This window comes from Benincasa hispida, chromosome 1, assembly GCF_009727055.1.
Source record: "Benincasa hispida cultivar B227 chromosome 1, ASM972705v1, whole genome shotgun sequence".
In the NCBI taxonomy this organism is placed as follows: domain Eukaryota; kingdom Viridiplantae; phylum Streptophyta; class Magnoliopsida; order Cucurbitales; family Cucurbitaceae; genus Benincasa; species Benincasa hispida.
Window position 1 is genome coordinate 80,753,781 of NC_052349.1, and position 21,329 is coordinate 80,775,109.

General features: G+C 35.4%; 1 non-coding gene across 1 annotated transcript; it reads right to left on the reverse strand.

The window, feature by feature from the left end:
• Positions 1 to 18,597: 18,597 nt before the first annotated feature.
• Positions 18,598 to 18,704, reverse strand: LOC120070480. The gene has a single exon (XR_005479974.1). It is a non-coding gene; the product is annotated as a small nucleolar RNA R71 (small nucleolar RNA).
• Positions 18,705 to 21,329: the final 2,625 nt, after the last annotated feature.

Sequence of the window (21,329 nt, forward strand, 5' to 3'; positions counted from 1 at the left end):
ACTTAAACTTTATGTAGAGACATAAAAGAGGATCAAGTTTTACTATATAGCCAAAAAGGTTTATAAGTATGTGGATAGGGTTGGGTACTTTATCGTGGAGACACTATGGACGCGACCCACTTTGTATATTAGTATAAATAACGTGATCCAAAAATCGTTCATGTAGAGACATGCGAGTGGGGGCATCCTATGCAAATGAAGTTTGCATAAGACCGGACCACGAAATAGTCTATTTTCCTTATAGAATCTGTTTACTGTTAAAACTGACTATTTCCAATTCGATGACCTAGATAACTCGATTTTAATCCTGAGCTAACTATGAACTTCTGTCTATTCGGGATTATCTTTTAATTTGCATAGGTGAGAGCGGTTCAACATCACTGCTCAATAAGCCTCCCATTTTAGAGGTAAGACCAGATAGATAGCTGGGGACGTAGTCTTACAAGACAGAATTCACTCCTACCCATTTTATTTCCTTCAATACTGACTCCTGGTTTTGAACAATGGGACCCCACCCTCTTATGACAGAAAGGGATTCATTTTATTGGTTGGACCATAAACTAATTGTTCTATAGAGGTTCAGTGGAGAATTAAGGAGAAAGTTGTATTGCAGGGGTAAAATGGTAATCTTGACCTAGCTGTAAATACGAACGACCTGTGAATGATTGGCTTACTGATTATGGATAAATCAAGTGGATAAATATAACTACATTGAGGAGAGTGAAACTACTAAGCTATAGTGGCGTGTCTTGGTACTTAATGAATAGTGATTGATTTGGTTTAAAGAGTTTAGCCAATTAATCTCAAATAATTGGAGCTCATGATCTGTAGGTCCATTAGGTCCCTCTACTAGCTAGTAAAAGGATTAAACCTTATAATAGCATGTTGAGAGATTTTGGAATATTCAAACTTGATTTAGGGTTTGGATTATTATATTTGATATAGTTGATGTTTCTAAACATTACGGTTTTAGATAGTTGATAATATTTAAATATGATCTAAATATTTGATGAGGTGTTTTATTAATTTAACATTTGATATTAAATTGGTTTAATTAATTCTCCAAATTTAATTTATTAAAATTTTGAATTTATGAAATTCAAAATTATAAAATTAATTGAATTAAATTTTTTATTTATAAATTTGAAATTGATAAACTTTATTTAGTTAAAATTAAATTTGAAAATCAGTTTTAATTCAATTTTATAAATTCAAAATAGAAAATTGATTGAAAGTGGGAAAACCCAACTTTTCCCACTATTCAATCCACCTTGTGCCACTCAAATCCAATGGAATTTGAAGTGACATTTCTTGAGCAATCTCAGATGCATGATAAGCTTTTATAAATTGAAGTTTTGAACTCAATTTATGGTTTGCAACTACAATTCCTAGATTAAAAAAACTAGAAAATTCAGATTTCTCTTCCTTTCTTCAAACTCTCAAAAGTCATATAAAATTTCTCTCAATTTGAGTTCCACCAGTCAATCGCATGAGGATAATAGAGAAGACTTTAGTGGTGGTCTACTACTAAGATTGAAGAAGAAATCAGAGAGGATTCAAGCAATTCAGAGGAATTCTATAAATATTGTATAATAGAAACCCTATTACTATTTTCTTCTTGAACATACATGCTAATTAGCTAAAATTGATCTAGTTAAGAGTGCATAGATCCTTAATTGCTTCCGTTTATTGAATGTCAACTCTATCAATTCATTTCAGAGCATATTTTAAGCATTCAATTTACGTTAATTTTATCATGGTGGGTGTTTTTCATGAGTTGCATGAAATGGTTTCTAAAATGGATGAATTTTGGTTTCGGCATCTAAATTTCTGTTCATTTTGCAAGTAATTGTTGTAATTGGCTCTTTATTTATGGGTCATAATGTGTGATTAAACATATGTAAGTTTATTATAATCATTAGAGTGTTAATTAGGTTGTAATTGAAGGAAATCCAAAGAAAGCTCAGTATTAGAATTAAAAAATTGAAGCTTCTATGAGACAGCGTTGCAATGCTGCTCATTTCAGCCTGGTCCACGTGCAGGCCAAACATTTGATGGTTCAACTAAATTAGTATGACCGGTTCAGATCTTGAAGGTCTGGTTCAACAAGGAAATCCAAAGCATGCTCACTTAGGGTTAACAAATAACAAAGTGTTTTAATAGTTAAAATAGGTCGTTATCTTGTAAAACTTTGGTTACAAACTCAATCAGTCTATAATCCTATCTAAGGTTGGAGGAACTTAAGTTGACGGTTCATGAAACACATTTTGGGGAGATTCCTTGAAAAGTTCATTCAACACAACCTTATTGTGGGGCTTGTGCTCTCTTATGTGGTATTTTTCCCGAAAAGTAGTGTTTGTTTTATTTTCTTTAGGATCGAAGACGTAAGCACCTCTCGTTCCTTTAGGGTAGCCTACAAATAGGCATAGTTTTGAACGAGGTCCTGTTTCTTAGAATTTTCCTCAAGCAGATATGCTGGGCAACCCTAGATTCTATAATGACGTAAACTAGCTTTACGACCATTCCATAACTTCAAAGGTGTTCTCGTAATACTTTTGGATGGAACATAGTTCAAAATATGTGTTGCAATCTATACTGCTAAACCCTAAATGAATCAGGTAAGGAAGCATAACTCATCATAGACCAAACCATGTCCAACAGGGTTCGATTTCTTCTTTCTGATACACCATTCTATTGAGTATACCAAGTGCTAAGAGTTGGGATACAATTCTATGCTCTATCAAATAGTTCTAGAATGTTAGATTGTTCAAGTAAACACGTTATAGAAATTAAGTTCCTCTTCAAACCAGGAACTACATATACATTTTCTAGTAAAAGTATATTTATTTTGTAAAGTCAACTGGAGACCTCCCACTGCCACAACTAAGATGATGTGCCTAGTTCCAACCTGCATCGTCATCTCTCTAGCTTCCAGTTGCCGCTAGGAACTCATTCTCTGAAATGAAAACAAACATGGTTAGTGGTGCCCGAATCAATTATCCAGGCCGAATCATCATTCTCCACTAAACAGGTTTCCTTAATTGGCTAGTTGTAAATAGACCCAGACTGTGGAACAAAGGATTATCCCGGACCTACACCGAGGTATTGATGGTGATTCTCAAATATCGCAGAACAAAATTTGATACGATGAGATAGAATGCAATAGAAACAAAGACACAGGGAACGGGTTACCTACTCTTAACGGTCAAAGCGAACCCTTTCATTCCGAATTCTTTAATTTGGAATGTAAGAAAATCATATTTACCTTGCTTGGCCTTCTTCTTTTCCACCAAGTATTTAGGACAGTTCCTCTTCCAATGTCCCTTTTGGTTGCAATGGAAATAGATTCCTTTTGCAACCTTGGCTTTCTTGTCCTTTTAGATAGCAGCTAGTGGGTTACTTTTCCCTTTTCTACTTTTTTTCTTCTCTCACTTTTTGATGCCAGAAGAAGAAGGTACAGACTTCGTCCCAAAGGTCGAACCTCTGAAGAACTTCTTATAGGATGAAGCAACATTTGCTTTACCCTTCTGTTCCTTGGTTTTCATTAAGGACTGGAAGGTATGTAGCTCGTTGAGCAAGGTGATCAGGTTGTAGTCAATCCTGCTCATATCAACATCACTATCGAACTGTAGGAAAATTTCAGATAAAGATTTCAAAATGAAGCTAACCTGATTGGCTTCATCGAAGACGAACCCATTCATCTTCATCACGTTGAGGTGAACCATCATGTCGAGAACATTTTCTCGAACAAATGGCCCTTCTTGTACGGACATTGAAGATGTGTTTGAGAGCGTCATGCCTGACCTGTGAGGACAGTTTCGAACATTCCCCTCAGGGACTTCATAATCTCACAGGCCATGAATATGGGCTCGTGCTTCTTGGCCAAGACTTCTTGTTTTCCTGTGTCCTTGCTCGTAAGCTTCTCGAACATTTTGAGCAACATTGAGAGTTAGAATGGGAGAACAGACCTTCATAAGGACAAAATGAAGGTCATCGATGATAAGGATTGTGTTGATCTTATTTTTCCAAGAAGTGTAATTTTCGCCCGTTAGTTTGTCAGCGGCGAGTAAATTTAGGGTAGCAGAAGTCATATTGAAAAGATTACTGAAACCATAAAAATTATTTATAATTAGTCTAATTTCATTAAACCATCAAGAAAACCAATCAATTTTTTAGCAAAATAGTTTAATGTACCCTAACTGACATCTATTTTGCAATGATGTTTCAGTAAGGCAAGACAAAGTCACCGTAGGGTGATCAGGTGCCCTTCACTGAAATGAGACAATCTCAACTAATAGACAGAACAACTCCTTGTTACTGTCACTATTAATCACCATTGTTCGGACTAGAATTTGTTAAACTCGCTTAACAATTCTTGTAAGTGTAACCTCTCATTTTAGGTCTTAGAGTTCTGCCCCAATGAGCTAATCGTAGGGAAAAACCCATTGAGACATGAAACTAAAGAATCCCTATCTATTGCTGGAGTTCGAATAAAATGTCATGCAAAAATGCCATCTTATAAGGGGACACTCAAGGTGCCACGAGGCCATGCACAAAACTTTACTTCAAACTAATGAGAGAGACCGAGGGATTTGTTGTCACACATCCATTTCCCACTTACTATAAACACTATCCATTCACCTTGATATTGATTTATACAAATGTCATCCATAGAGGGACAATCAAGGTGCCTCGAGGCCGAGTATAGATCTCACGGCGTAAAATTTTAGGGAGAAACGTGAAGAAGAAAAATGAAGTATTATATACCTCATTTTCTTCCACTAAGTATTTTACCTAACTTTAATTAACTTAGGAAAATCTAGATATTGATTTTAACTAAGTGATTGTTTAATTTGCCCAAAAACAACACTTGCCTTTGGATAGTTAAATAATTTTGATTAAGATCTGTTAAACTCTTTAACAAACTTTAATCAAACTTGCATACTTGTAACAAATATATCTAATTCACCTTTCCAAGAAAGTTCTCAGGCAGGGATGTTATATTTCCGTCAACTTAAATACCCTAGTCTTGACATAACTAGCCTTAGACAAAATGTCTCTTATAAATATATTTGTTACAAAGTTAATCTCTTATAGAATCAATTTGTTACAAACTGATTAAAAGATTAAACTAAAATTTCTAATCTCATTAGAAAAATGATCTTAGGTTTATATGAATCATATTTTAAAACAATTTTAAAAGATGATTTTAACCTAAGGCTTGCATGCAATTCTGAATTATTGATTTTCATTTCTAAATTCATTTAATTATAATGATTATAAAAAGAAATGAAACAAATTAAGACCAATCAATTGCATCAAATGACATACTTAGTAAATTATAACAATTATAAATTACCGAAGGTAAAGTCATGCTTCATGCATTTCCATTTCATTACTAACTATATATAACAATTATATAATAATGTAATGAAATAATTAATAACATTGATCCATACATAGAGATGTTCATGGGGCGAGGCGGGGCCGGGGATGCCATTCCCCATCCCCGTCCCCATTTCCAATTTCATTCCTCATCCCCGTGAAATTCCTCATGGGGATCAGGGTGGAAATTCCCCATGGGGAATTCGCAGGGATCGGGTTCCCCGTAGGGAATTTTTTTCCATTACTTTTTTTTTTTGTAAAAATTCAATTAATTTAAATCATTAATATGAACAAATTTTAATTAAATAGTTAACTTTATCACTAAATTGTTTATTATAGTTAGTTTTGAATGAAAATTTGAATTTAAAGATAAATTACTCAAATTTTTTCCTAAAAAGCTAATTAATTTTTTTAGTAGAAAGAAATAAATATAAATCAAATTATTCAAATATATAATCTAAATTTAAACATATTCATTATCTTTCCCCATAAATAATCAAATTTGAAATTTAAATGTAATATTTATATAATAATAATAATAACATATCATTAGATAACTATACTAAATAAATATGTAAAAGTTAATCAGGGCGGGGACGGGTCTCTTATACACATCTAGATGTGTATAAGAGACAGAATGTAATATTTATATAATAATAATAATAACATATCATTAGATAACTATACTAAATAAATATGTAAAAGTTAATCAGGGCGGGGACGGAGAACGGGGTGGGGCCGGGTTTAGCTCACGGAGAATTTTTTTCCCCACTCCCTCCCCCATTTCCCGCCTAATCGGGGAATCCCCACCCTGTCGGCACCTCATCCTCGTGGGAAAATTGAACATCTCTATCCATACATACTCAAAACTATATATTATAATATTATAATATAAATGATGCATGACAATGTTATTAATCCATGCAAACCTATAGTATAACACTTATATTATATGATGCATGAGCATGCTATATTAATTAAACCATGCAATTATATATATTATAACACTTATAATATAAATGATACATGAAATTAAATGCATAACCTATAGTGAGATTTTTACTATATGACATACATTATGACATATAATAATAAATAAATCTAAACAATCCAATCCCGAAAACATCCAATAATCGTATACCATTCACATTCACAAACATTCATCACATGAAAATATACAAAATGCTACCCACAAATTCTGTAAAATTGAAATCTGGAACAATAAAAGTTAGGGATCAAAACCGTGCTCTGATACCAATTGAAGGAACCTTTGAAGGTCCTTAAACGAAAGCGTAGAGATCGATCCAAAATTTATTTTCACATAATCAAAATTATAGAGTAAAAATGTAATGCATAATCATAAAATTTACAGCATGCAAACGAAAAAGAAATGAGAGAATTAGGGTGAGAGAAAACTTACCCTTAAAGAACCCTTCTTCATGTATTTCCTGTTGGGGCCGATGCCCTAAATCTTGTTGGGTCCTATAGTTTGTAAACATTATTGAACAAACTCATTATGTATTTACTAAAATATTTGATATTTTATTCATTGTTATAAAATATAGGGAAATTATTTCAAATGGTAAAGCTGTTGAAAATATTTACAAGATATAGTGAAATTTTGGAACTATCAATGATAAATATTGATAGACACTGATTGATTTCTATCAGTGTCTATCAATGCCACTGATAAACACTAATAGATGTCTATCAGTGTCTATCAACATCTATCATTGATAGTTCTAAGATTTTGCTATATTTTGTAAATATTTTGGTTCATTTTTCTATATTTAAAAACAACCGTAAAATATATGATATTTTAGTTGCATTAAACACAAACCAATAAACAAACATCAGAGGTTATCTTTGTCACTTAAACATGTATGTAGAGACATACGGGTGGATCATGTTTAAGTGATAATCTAAATGGTCTGTAGTAGATGAATAAGGTTGGGTACCTTATCTTGGTGACATTATGAGTATGGCCTACTTTGTAGGTGTTACAATTGTTGTAAAGTGCTACAAATGATCTGATCCTAATTATTCATGTATAGACATGTGAGCGGGGATATTCTATACAAAAAAGTTTGTATAAAACTGGACCACGAAGTGTTTAGTCTCATTATATAAATCCGTTCATAATAGAGACTTATGTTTCACCAGGATGACCATAGGTAACATGACTTGAATCTTGAGTGAGTTGTGAACTCCTGCATATGAGGGCGGTCCTTTGATTTGTATGGGTGAGAGTGGCCAGATTGCTGACTCAACAAGTCTACCATTTTGGGGATTTGTCTGATTGGGGAGCTGGTTACACAGCTACACAAGATGGAATTCACTCACCCCGAGGTAGGGGTAAGTAGATAAATTACTCCCTTAAGTGTTGATTCCGGGACTTGAATAATGTGGCGCTACATCCTCTCCTGGCCCGAGAGGGGTTCAGTCATAGTTGGACTATGATCTATTGTTCATTAGAGGGATCAGTGATACTTAAGAAGTTAGATGTAACTATAGGGGCAAAATGATAATTCAACCTAGTTGTACTTATGAGCAATTTATGAAGGGTCACCGTATTGTTGATTGGTTATATCAAATGGACACAAAAATATATCCGTAGTGCGAAGAGTACAGTTGTCGGTCTTTAGTGGAGTGCTCGACAGTTAATGAATGATGAATAATGTAATTAAAGAGTTTAATTAATTATTCATATTCCATTTGAGCTTCAAGCTACAAGTCCATGAGGTCTTCTTGTGAAGGAAATCACAAACAGAGATCTCCATGAGCAGTGGAAGTGGATCGTTCCAAATTCCATTCATATTGAAAACAAACAATTACAGTCTTAAATAGAAACTAACAGGTTATGCATCGATAGAAATTATAGCATGCTACATGATAATACAAGGGATAGAGTATGGGTACCTTTGAAGAACCATTCTTCAAGTATCGCTCAATCAGTCTTTAATGCGTCCACAACAGCATTCGAATGCAACGAACAGACAAGGCATCCATGAGCCTCCACAAACATCTGAAAGCTCCTCGAACCCAATCGAGTCCAACTCGATTCACGAATTGAGTTAGAACACCACTACAAGTGTTGCCTTGGTATTCTCGGTGTGAGAATCTAGGAGTTGTGGGCTCTGTATGATCCTAGATTGAGGAAGATAGGAGGTGTATGATCGAGTAAGTAGGAGATATAAACACTGTCTATCACATACATGATGTACTCAATCGTTTAGAAGATGAAGCCTATCGCATAGACTTTGCTAGTTGATCGTGTAACAATGATCAAAAGAGTAACTATCATATAGTCAACTCTAAGCGATCGTTTAAACTCTGAATGGCTATCGCTTAGTAAAACAATTTTACTTGATAGTCCTTTTTCGAGAGAATTTCCCAAATGAAAAAAAAAACTACTAATTTTGGAAAACAATTTTTCTTTTATCTCACAGTTACCATAAAACTTCTAATAACCTCCCACTTAATCGGTTATTAGAGAAAAAGAATTAATTATCATATAATTAATATATTATAAATAAATATGATAACCAACTTATCATGTTATATTATCATATTTATTTATAACCTATAGTTTTAATATTTCATCATATGACACATATAAACCATAGTTCTTTTTCTATTTTATGGTATTTAATATAAATCATATTTATATTAATTCCTCCAATTAATGTATCTAATACATCACACCAATTATATCACATATAATCAAATTCCCTCTTGTTAATTTGAACACTTCAAACTAACCTAAAATCTGATTCTCAACTTGAACCCATTGAGCTACCAAGGGAACCTCATAGACCTGTAGCTTGAAGCTTCAACTGTACGTGAATAACTGACTAAACTCCTTAGTCATGAGATCCACCATTCGTTAACTACCGGGCACTCCACTAAAGTCTGACAGCTGCATTCTTCTTACTACAGATATATTTTTGTGTCCATATAACCAATCAACAATGTCATAACCCTTCACAAGTTGCTTGTAAATACAGTTGGATAAATTTACCGTTTTTCCCCTGTAGTTAATCTAACACCTTAATTACCACTGATTCTTCTAATGAACAATAAGTCATAATCCTACTATGACTAAGTCCTCTCTTCCATAGAGAGGGTGTGGCCACTATGTTCAAGATCCGGAATTAGCCTTTAAGGGAGCAATTTATCTACTTACCCCTGCTTCGGAGAAGCAGTGAATTCCATCTTATGTAACTGAGTTCTCAAGTCCCCAATCAGACGAATCCCCAAAAATGTAGGTTTGTTGAGTTGACAATCTTACCACTCTCACCCATACTAATCAAAGAACCGCCCTCATAGGCAGAAATTCCCAAAACACTCAGGATTAAGGTCATGTAACCTATGGTCATTTTAGTGAAATGTAAGTCTCAATTATTAATGGTGTTATATAAAGAGACTAATCATCTCGTGGTCCGATCTTTATAAACTCTTTGTATAGGACACTCCCACCTGCATGTCTCCACAGGTCATCAGGATAAGGTATCCCTCCTTTATCCTTATACTAAAGACCATTTAGGTTATTACTTAAGGCATGATCCACTTATATGTCTCACATACATGCTTAAGTTTAAATGAAATAACCATGGATCTTAGTTTATTGGATATGTGTAAATGCAAATAAAATAACTCTTGTTTTATTAATAGCAATGTGTATAAAAAGTTTACAAATTACGAGACCACTGGGAGAATTAGGACACCAATCCAACATCTTGGTTGCTCAATAGGATTTAGTTGAGAATCAATTTTTGGATTAGTTTGAATTGATCAAATTAATAGAGAGATTTAATTATATATGATATAATTAAGCTATTTCAATTATATGTGATATAATTGTCATAATGTATTTAATACATTATAGCTTAATGGGAGGAAATACATATTTGAATGAGATTCAAATATAGTTTCTATGAATTAGATTCATAGTTGTTAAATTTAATATAAATAAGATTCATATTAAATGCCATATTAAAAGTGAAAAGAACTATAGTTTATATTGTATGTGATACAATATTAAAACTATAGGTTATATGTTATATTTGATATAACATATAATTTAATATATATTATATATATTTTAATAAATAATTTAGTTATATATTATATTTATATTATTATTATTATTATTTTAATAATAAGAAAGAGAGTTAAAACTCCATTTCTATTATTTTCTCTCCACCCATATAAGTGGGTGGTGGTTATTTTTGTGGCAAGGAGAATAAAAGAAAAATGGTTTTTTCTTCCTTCTTCTAAGGTTGGTTGGACGGTTGAGAAAGAAAAAAAAATACAAAATTGTTCTGTGTTTTTTGTCTTGAGTTTTGAGAGTTATCAATCTTCCTCCTCTACATTAAGTTTTCCCTCTTAACCAAAATAATCAGAGTCTACCACTCCTGAGTTCTCACCCATACCAAGGTAACTATAGTGGTAGTGTCCAGTTTTGTTTGAGGTTAATCTTGAAGAAGGTCTTTAAGAAGTTCGTGATCTTGTTCGAGGGAAAACGTGAAGAAAGGTCTTCAAAGGTGAGGTTTCTTTAAACCCTTTAATAATTTCTTTAGCATGCTGTAATTTAGAATTAAATGCATATTTTGTTTGCTTGTTTATTGTAAAACTTTATATTCAATAAAAATGGAATTTGCTCGATCCGCTTCTGCTCAATGTTCTTTCATTGTTAGAGTTTCTTCAATTGGTATTAGAGCTAGGTTGTAGGTTTCTGCTTTCAAATTCCATTAGTTTATTGAATCATTTTATAGTATTGGTGAGTTTTATAATCTGGATCTTGTTTCATGCAATGAATGGTTGTGGATGTAATTTGTTGATGGATGTTTCGGGATAGAACTCTATGTTTAAGGCTTTCTCTAATTTACAAAATTGGTTTGTAAAGGCCCCTACGTTTTTGGGCATTAATCTTGCAATCGAGTCTGTAATTTGTAAGTTTGAGTCGCTCGTGCTGTTCTTGGGAGGCTTCAATGAAGGGTTGCAGAGCGTTGTTTCGATGGAGAAGATGAAACAGAGGTTCCAGATTGTATAGCTATAGCTAAACAATCGGGTAGCTCTTGCTATGAGATAGGTAGCTTTTGCTACACGATCATGTAGCATTTGCTAAATGATCCTATAGCTAATGCTATGCGATCATCATGTAGACTTTGCTACAGATCGTGTGGCATTTTCTACAAGATCGAATAGTTGCTTACTGAATGATCGTGTGGTCTTTAGTTGCTCATTGCATGGTTTCTAGCTACGCGATCACGTAGTCTTTCATGCTCTTTGCATAGATGCTCATCGCATAGTTCATTTGCTACACGATCTTTGCAAGGTGATTCTTTGAAGGGCGGTTCGATTCGAGCGGTTTAAGGCCCAGTTCACCTGTTCTGAACCGGTTGACTCTAATTTTTTAATAGTTAGCCTTTTGTTTTTTTTTCTTTTTAGAGGTTCTATCCTGATCCATCAACTATTATAGTAAATATACATGCAATGTATGTTTTATATTATATGTTATAATATGTGTCATATAGTTTTAAAACCCACCATAGGTTATGTATTTATATCCATGCATCATTTTATATTATAAGTGTTATAATATATGAATATGCATGATTTAAATTACATAAAGCATGCTCATGCATCATATAGTATAAATGTTATAGTATATGTATGCATGCATTATAGCATATTCATGCATCATTTATATTAAGGTTGTACATTCACTTTAGTTTTTTCCAATCAATATTAAAGCCTAAAATTCTTGTAGTGACCTAAAAGTTTCTTGCATCTTCGTAGCAATGTTATTTTGAATAAGATTGACTACAACCTGACTACCTTGCTTAATGAGCTACATACCTTCCAATCCTTATTGAAAAGCAAGGAAAAGAAGGGTGAAGCAATGTTGCTTCATCTTCCAAAAAGTTCCATAAAGGTTCGACCTTTGGAATTAAGTTTGTACCTTCTTCCTCTAGCACCAAAAGGTGGAAGAAGAAGAAGGGTGGAAAGGGGAAGGCTAACCTTGTAGTTACTGCGAATAGGGTTAGACAACCCGTCAAACTTAACAAAGGAAAATGTTTCCATTACAACCAAGATGGACACTAGAAGAGGAACTGCCCCAGATATTTGGCAGAAAAGAAGAAGGCTAAACAAGGTAAATATGATTTATTTGTATTGGAAACTTGTTTAGTGGAGAATGATGATTCTGCCTGGATTATTGACTCTGGGGCCACAACCATCTCTGTTCTTCATTTTAGGGAATTAGTTCCTAGCGGCAACTAGATGTTGGTGAGATGATGATGCGAGTTTGAACCGGGCACGTCGTCTCAACTGTGGCAGTGGGAGGTCTCCGGTTGACTTTACAAAACAGATTTCTTGTTTTAAAAGATGTATTTGTAGTCCCTGAATTAAAAAGTAACTTAGTTTTTGTAAAGTGCTTGTTAGAACAATGTGATAATATCAACTTTTCTTTCATTAATGTGTTTATTACTAAGAATAGTGTTGATATTTGTCTGCAAAACTGGAAAAAAATTTGTATTTCATAAGGTTGTTAGCAACAAATTCCATCTATAACACAGAGATGTTTAAAATTGCAGTAATTCAATATAAAGACTTAAAATTTCTCCTCAGGAAAATGCCCAACTTTGGCACCTAAGACTAGGACACATCAATCTCAATAGGATTGAGAGGTTGGTAAAGAATGGACTTCTAAGTGAGTTAGAAGAAAATTCTTTACATGTGTGTGAGTCATGCCTTGAAGGCAAGATGACTAAAAGGCCTTTTATTGGCAAAGGTCATAGGGCCAAAGAACCTTTAAAGCTAGTGCATTCAGACCTCTATGGTCTGATGAATGTAAGAGCTAGGGGAGGTTATGAATATTTCATCACTTTTACTGATGATTATTCAAGATATGGGTACGTTTATTTAATGCAACATAAGTCTGAATCTTTTGAAAAGTTCAAAGAATTCTAGGTTGTAGTTGAAAATGCATTAAATAGAATGATTAAAACATTTCAATCTAATAAAGGTGGAAAGTTTATGGATTTGACATTCCAGAACTATATGATAAAACATGGAATTGTATCCCAACTCTCAGCACCGGATACACCTCAGCAAAATTGTGTATTAAAAAGGAGAAATTGAATCCTGTTCGACATGTTTGGGTTTATAATGAGTTACGTTTCCTTACCTGACTTGTTTTGAGGTTATGCAGTAGAGATTGCAACGTTTATCTTGAACTTCGTTCCCTCCAAGAGTGTTACGAGAACACCTTTAGAATTATGGAATGGTCGTAAAGCAAGTTTATGTTAGTTTAGAATCTGGGGTTGCCTAGCACATGTACTTGAGGCTATTCCTAAGGAATTGGAACCACGTTCAAGGTTGTGTCTATTTGTAGGCTACCCCAAAGGAACGAGAGGTGGTTACTTCTTTGGTCCTTAAGAAAACAAAGTATTTGTATCGACAAATGCTACTTTTCTTGAAGTAGACCACATAAAGAAGCACGGGTCCAGAAGTAAGATTGTGTTGAATGAGATTTCCAAAGAAACTACTGAATCTTCAACAAGAGTTGTTGAAGAACCTAGTACCTCAGCAAGAGTTGTTGAAGTAGGTTCATCTAGTAGGTCAAATCCACCTCAAGTGTTGAGGAAACCTTAACGTAGTGGGTGATGGAATACACAAGCATGAAACGAAAGCAAACAGAATCAATAAGCACTCTAACTACATTTAGTTTGAGTTTTAAAACATGCAAATACAAGTGGGTTTTATGTTACATACCTTTTTTGATGAATTCTTCAATTCCAAGTTGCTGTTCACTCCAATTTAGCTCCAAATCCATCGTGGACCACCAAGAGATCTTCTCTACTATTCTCAGCCTTGAATTTAAGTGATGGAACTCAAATTTGAGCGAAATTGTGAAGGTGATTTTATGGGTTTGAAGAGAGAAAAAGATGAAGCTTTTTCAAGAACCATTTCTACAACTTTAGCTAGCTTCATCAACTAAATAGGAGATTTTTTAACCAGCATTTACATGGAACCACTCCAGCAAAGATTAAAGGCTAGCAGCAGCTTCACATTTGAAGTGGAAATTGTGTGATTATGCACGAATTACGCATCATGCTTAAGAAGAAAAATGGGAAAACCCCACTTCTTCAAAATTTCAATTGTTTTCTAATTAATTAATTCATAATTAATTTAAAACTTGATTTAATTAATTAATAATTAATTAAATCTAAATTACAAAATCCAATTTCTTAAATTGAATTTAAAATTAGAAATTAATTAAATTTAATTTAATATCAAATAGTAAATTAATCACATACCTAATTTTAAACATGAATCCTATTCATGTAATTAATATTCAAGTCAACATTGAAATATTATACACTATTTAATTTTGTTTAATTTCAACAAAATTAAACGTTAATTATATCAAATATAATTATGCAAACTCTAATTTGATTTTGAACTAATTCAAACTCAAAACCCTGAATATTTTTCAAATTGAAATTCAATTTGAACCATTCAAATTGATATCATTCCAAATTTACTCAATTTAATAATTCAAGGTGTTCATGTTTTACGAGCTAATAGAGGGACCTTATAGACCTACAGGTCATGAGCTCCAATGATTAAGATTAATTGATTAAAACTCTTTAGATCGAATTATTCAGTATTCGTTAACTATCAAGTCACACCACTATAGCTCAATAGTTGCACTCTCCTCACTCTAGATAAATTTGTGTGCACATGATTTAACCATAACTAATAAGTCGACTCTTCACAGGTTGTTTGTAATAACGGCTAGGTCAATTTGTTTTTTTACCCCAAATATTACGTCTTGTTCCTCAAGTTCCAACTGATCCTCTAATGAACAATTGGTTTGTGATACTGCCACTAAACTAGATACCTCTCAGCCCAGTGAGAGGGTGGGGCTTCTTGTTCAAGACCTGGATTCAGTAGTTAAGAGAACAACCTTTCTTCTAACCCTAAATCGGGTAGGCATAAATTCCGTCTTGCACCCTATGTCCCCAGCTATCTACCCAGTCTTACCCTTAAAATGGAGGCTTATTGAGTCGGCGCTGTTGAGCCAACCCTCACCTATGCAAATCTAAGGATAATCCTGAATAAACACGAGTTCATAGTTAGCTCATGATTAAGATCGAGTTATTTAGTTCATCTAAGTGAAATAGTCAGTCTTAAATAGGAAACAACATTATAAAGTAAGAGCGACTTATTTCTTGGTACAATCTTATGCAAACTCATTGCATAGGAAGCCCTCACTCCTCATGTCAATACATGAATGAATCTGGATCACTTTGTTTGTTGTATCCTTACAACAACTTATAACAGCTACAGAGTAGGCTGCATCCAACAGTATTACCAGAATAAGATACCCAACCTTAATCATATACTATAGACCATTTTGCCAATTTGCTCAAACTTGATTCATCTCTATCTCTTTACATAAAGTTCAAGTATTCATGTAATAGCCACGGATCCTAGTTTATTGGATTTAGACTTTATGAGTGCATTAATAGATTCAATAATAACTTTATTGAAGAAATGTTGAATAACATATTTATTGATAATAGAATATGTTTAATTTTAAAAACTGCAAGTTTTAGGACATAAAACTTTAACAATGGGAGGGTTCGCTATATGGGTTTAACTGAAATCCTGGCTATGGTAGCTGATGGTGAAGTTGAGGAGCCATTGTCTTACAAGAGGCAATGAAGGATATTGACAGAGATTAATGGATCTCGAAATGGAGTCTATGAACTTCAATTCCGTTTGGGATCTTGTAGATCAACCTGATGAGGTTAAACCTATAGGTTGTAAATGGATCTACGAGAGGAAATGAGGTGCTGATGGGAAGGTGCAAACTTTCAAGGCTAGACTGGTGGCAAAGGGTTATACCCTAGTTGAAGGAGTTGACTATGAAGAGACTTTCTCGCCTGTTGCCATGCTTAAGTCTATTGATAACGGGGAGAATGTACGTTACTAAGTTCTTAAACAATGTTGGATTGCGTTGATGAAATATGTTAAATTGCATCCATTAAGCATAAATTCTATAATATTTCAGTCCCATGCGTCCAACGCATTAGAACAGTTGATCTTTACATTTTTGTGTAGAATATGCATTAACGCAATGCAGAGATTGCAATCATAGGAATACATTGGTCGAGCGTAACTTCACCGCAAGAATTTATGTTTATCGTGCTCGCAAACATTCACCCAAGAAGAATCACCCCAACTTGGTCAGCGCAACATGGTGGGTGCATCCGGGTGAAAGGATAATTAAGAGTGATGGGACAGAAAAATGATGGCAGTCGGATCCAAATTAAGTTGACAGTCGATAACGATCACGAAGTACATTAAGCTTTATTGGTGACAATTATTTGGTGCATCAGTCAGGAATTAAAGCTGTCCCATCTATACAACCGGGAGAGAGAAGCCACCTTTCACCATGGAAACTCTATAAATACCAAGTGCATTCTTTAGAGAAAGGGTAGCAGTCGATTACTTCATCACTTTACAAGTTCACGCCTCTGTTCATAGTTTCTTTCATTCTAAGGCGGATGCAAGGAAGAAGGTGTGCCAGTAGGTCGTTCTGGTAAGCTTAGGAAAGCACTTGAGGCTCCAAGATAGAAAGAGGATCGACGCCTGCGGAAGTGGGAAAATTTGTAGATCAGAATAGAGATTCAGTATAAAAAGCCTCGGTCAGCAAGTAATTGCTACCAGGCTCTCTATCTTTACTTTCCATTGTCATTTTGTACTCAACTCAGTTATAAGAATGGAATGTCTTTCTCTATATTTGTTCACTCTCTATTATTTATGCATGAGTAGCTAAATTAGTTGAATGAGTTGAGAAGTAGTAGCTAGCATAACGATGGAATCTTCATCTTTGCGATTATCTTGTTTATGTCTGCTTCATTCGTCTATTAGAGATACTCAGGAGGGTAGTCTAAAGACAAGATCTAGGCTTGGAAAGGTCAGGTTAGAATCTAGGTTTGGAAGATGAGCACTATTTGTTATTAACGCATCACATGCATCTTAGCAATAAGATATGATTGTATGCGGTCACCTTGCTTTCATGCATTTTGTATCAATGCATAGGACAAGAATAGAGACTTAGGGATAAGCTCTATGGGCATTTTGCATTCAACACATGCGTCCTAAACTTAGGAGCATCGCATTTACATTGGCAAATGACTTGCTGTGCATGGTTGTAACATGATTGCAAAGTTTGACGCATTCCCGAGTAATGCTAGCTAAAGATCTTCTCAACCCATTCATCACATACTCATTGCATCTATCAACGCAACTATCTTTCTCAAATCCGCCGCATTATTTACTTCTTTTTTCATCAACGCAACAACACAAACACACTTTATTCATTTACTTGGTTACCACAAAGTTTTCATAAACATTACCAACGCAACTATTTTCACAAGTCCCTGTGTTCGATCCTAGACTTACCAGGAAACTCAGAGGGATTTACACTTGAATTCCGCTGGGGAAACTTAAGTACATAATGCAATCCATCAATGCATATCATCCATATTTCCATTCATAAACCAATGCATCAATTTTTTGGCACCATTGCCGAGGACTTCGGTACAATAGTTGTTAACGGTAATTTTTGGGATTTCTTTGCAGAACTCTCAATCTCTGGCGAACTATGACCCGGAGATTGAGAGAAAATTTCAAAGGAGACTACGAGACCGCCAACAACAACCACAATCTGATAAAGAAGAGATGGCGGAGTAGCCTGAAGGTGGAGCACCAAATGATAATAATGTCATGGCGAATCTAATTCTGTTGGCAAACGATCGCAATAGGCCCATTAGGGACTATGCATCGCCAAACCTCTATGATTTCTCTCTGCGAATCATGGGGCCTTCCCTCGATGGAAGTAGATTCAAGATGAACCTGGCGATGCTGCAGATGATCCAGACTGCAGGTTAATTCGGAGGAAAGCGTGGCGAGGATCCGCACGCCCACCTTCGAAGTTTTATTGAAATCTGCAATACTTTTGTGTACCCGAACATCTCTGCTGAAGAAGTTCGACTAATGTTGTTCTGATTTTCTCTCTATGATTAGGCTAGGAAGTGTGCTTATTCGCTCGAACTAGGAGAGATTACTTCTTGGGAGCAGGTAGTGGAGAAATTCATGAAAAAGTATTTTCCGCCTACCGAGAATGCAAGACGAAGAAAGCTTATTACTAATTTTGAACAAGATATGGACGAATCACTCAGTGATGCTTGGGCGAGGTTTAAAAGGTTGGTCCGAGATTGTCCACATAATGGGCTACCAAACTGCCTTCAAATGGAAATTTTCTATCACAGTTTAAATCCTGCTTTGTAGACCGTTGTCAATGCGGCAGCCGCTGGTGGTCTGCTTACGAGGAGGCGAAGAATATTCTGGACCGCATCTCCAAGAACCATGAAGACTAGAGCGAGAGTGACCAGAAATTGAGACTCAAAGATTTCGACGCAAATAATGGTGCCATTGTTTCATTACAAAACCAAATGACCGCAATGATGAATTTGATTCAAGGAATGGCGATCAGTAGCCCAACACCACAAGGTTGGCAAATTAATGCAATAAGTCAAAACACCGCAAAGTGTATGACTTGCGGTGATGGGCATGCGATGGAAGATTACCTGCAAAATCCACAGTCTATATATTTTTAAAGAATAATCCCTTTTCAAACACTTACAACCCCGGGTGGAGAAACTACCCCAATTTTGCTTGGAAGAATCAACAACAAAATTTTCAATCTGTGGCGCAAAAAGAAGGGACACCAGGATTCTTCCAACGTAACAACGGTCAGCAGAGCAGCCAAGCAAGTAGCTCACAACAATCAACACAATCTTCTTCTCTAGAGAGCCTATTGAAGCAATATATAGAGAAAAATGAGACAGTGTTTCAAAGTCAGGCTATGTCCATCCGCAACCTTGAATTGTAAATGGGCTAGATTGCAAATGAGCTGAAAAGTAGATCGCAAGGGGCATTTGCAAGTTCTACCGAACTTCCACGCAATCCAGGGGGATCAGGTAAGGAGCAATGTCAGGTTGTGACATTGCGCAGTGGAAAGATTGTGGAGTGAGAAAAGAAGGATCAGAGTAGAACAACTTCCATCACAACTAAGCTTGAGATTGCGGTAACACAGGAAGAGGAAAGAGAAAATGAAGCAGTAGAACCTGAGGTTGCGTCAACCTCAAAGTCAAATGAAATGGGAACCGTGAAAGTCCAGTTACCACCTTTCTCTCAGAGGCTAAGAAAGAATAAAAATGAAGAGGTATAGTATCAACTCTTTTTATCTCTGTTAAAGCAATTACATGTTAACATTCCTTTCAGTGAAGCGATTGAGGAAATGCCTGCCTATGCCAAGTTTCTAAAGGACATGGTAACTAAGAAAAGAGGCACTGGAAAATTTTCCACGGTGGCATTAACGCAAAGTTCCAAATCAATTATTCTACCGAAGATGAGAGATCCTAGGAGCTTCACTATTCTTTGCTCCATAGGAGGACTCTATATTGGGCAAGTCCCGTATGACTTAGAGGCCAACATAAATTTGATGCCGCTATCAATCTTTAGACAATTAAATGTGGGGAAACTCGTGCCCACATTAGTGACTCTCCAATTGGGTGATAGATCTCTAGTTCATCCAGAAGGTAAGGTGAAGGATGTGCTGATCACGATTGATAAATTTATTTTGCCAGCTAACTTCATCATTCTAGACTATGAGGCCGACAAAGACGTGCCCATCATTTTGGGGTGACCTTTCTTATCAACGGGTTGTGCACAAATCGATGTGCATAAGAGAGAGATCACTTTGAGCATAAACGAACAGAAGCTCAAATTTAACATAATTCGTGCCATAAAATTCTCGGATGAGGAAGACCCACAAGATTCTAATAATGACTGAATTTGATTGAAGAAGAAAAGTCTGATGAAGAGTGTGAAGAAGAGGATGCCAACGCATTCGTAGCTGCTTGCAATGCGATCATAGCAAAAACAAAGAAAGAAGAAGAAATGATCGTAACGCAAGAAGAAGAGCCAAAAGAAGAAAGAAAAACAACGCAACCTTCCCTCGTGGAACCACCAACACTTGAACTGGAGACCCTACCAAGACATTTAAAGTACGCATTTTTGGGGCAGAATGAGAAGCTTCCAGTGATAATTTCCTTTACGCTCAACGAAGATCAAGAGAATGTGTTGATGAGCATTCTCAAGAAACATGTGCGAGCAATTGGCTGGACACTTGTTGACATCAGAGAAATTAGCCCCGCGTACTACATGCACCACATTCGTCTTGAGGACGACCACAAAGCAACTATTGAATCCTGCGATGAAGGAGGTCGTCAAGAAGAAGATCATCAAATGGTTAGATGCAGGCATTATCTATTCAGTAGCTGATAGCATGTAGGTCAGCCCCGTCCAATGTGTGCCGAAGAAGGGCGGAATGATGGTAGTCCCAAATGAGAACAATGAATTAATACCACAAAGAACCATCACTGGATGGCGCATATGTATGGACTACCACAAATTGAATGCGGCCACAAAGAAAGATCACTTCCCTCTGCCATTCATCGATCAGATGCTAGATAGATTAGCAGGGAACGATTTTTATTCCTTCTTGGATGGATATGTCGAGTACAATAAAATCATGATAGCTTCTGAAGATCAAGACAAGACCACATTCACCTGCCCATATGGGACATTCGGTTTTCACCGCATGCCGTTTGGCCTTTGCAATGTGTCGAGCACGTTTCAGAGGTGCATGATGGCAATCTTTTCAGATTTTCTCAAGGACTCAGTGGAAATATTTATAGATGACTTCTCCGTTTATGGGAACACTTATGAAGTCTGCCTGGCCAATTTGGAGAAAATTCTGAAAAGATGGGAAGAGACGAACCTGGTGATCAATT